The sequence below is a fragment of the Sus scrofa genome, chromosome 1 (assembly GCF_000003025.6).
Source record: "Sus scrofa isolate TJ Tabasco breed Duroc chromosome 1, Sscrofa11.1, whole genome shotgun sequence".
Taxonomy (NCBI): domain Eukaryota; kingdom Metazoa; phylum Chordata; class Mammalia; order Artiodactyla; family Suidae; genus Sus; species Sus scrofa.
In genome coordinates, this window is record NC_010443.5 from 2,092,390 (window position 1) to 2,093,328 (window position 939).

A 939-nucleotide genomic window follows, 5' to 3' on the forward strand; every position below is an offset into this window, starting at 1 on the left:
AAACCTCCTCTGACCTCGAGTAGCGCAATTCGGTTCTCATTTTACAGTCATTTTGTTCTCTGAGTTTTGTTTCCTCCAAGCCAAGCTGCTGCTGGTCATCTCAGCCTGCCTCGCGCTGTTCACTTTCCCCGTCAGGGGACGTGTCCTGAAGCAGCGGCCAATCGTTCCCCAAATATGCCCTTCACACTGTGGAGGCTGGCAGTGTAGACTGTCAGGAGGGTGGGGCGGGCCGGTGTGCAAGGGCAGAGAACAGGTGGGGTTCCCGGCCGGCCCAAGGCCTGCCAGGGAAGAGGGGGGCACCCGCCCATGGGGTGTGCCCCTCTCCGGGTGAGCGCTGCCCTCCCGGCCTGCCCAGCCAGCTCGGGCCTTGCTTCTTCGGTGCCAGACACGCTTCCTTCAAGCACACGGCTCCAACCAGCCGTGCGGCGGCGGGCAGCCAGGGCCTTCGCTGGCCATGAACCCACGGCTCAGACCCGAAGGCAGGGCCGCTCCAGGTTTAGAGTGAGGACAGGGCCCAGCCATCAGCGGCACCCCAGCCCTTCGCCAGTGCCTGAAGAGCCACGGCCACAGCCACGGGCCTTGCTGAGCACGCACCACACACACCAAGGGCATGTGTGGGTTAAGAGCGCCCGCTGGAGCGGAGCTTACGCTCTGGACAATGACAGCGATGGCAGGACGCAAACACTCAGGCTGAGGGGCGGGAGACAGCCCCTTCCTGCTGCGGTGGCTCTGAGAATGAGACGGAAACAAGAGAGCCTGGCTCGGTCCTGGGGGCGGGCGATCCAGACGCGGAGGCAAAGACGCCCCGGGCAGGGTCCGCTGTGGCCGCTGGAAGGTGCACACGGGCTCCCGCCGCTGGGGCCGGAGTGGCGCTGGGGCAGGGACAAGGACAAGGACACGTCGGCGCCACTGGTACCAAGTTACCGTGACTACAAAATA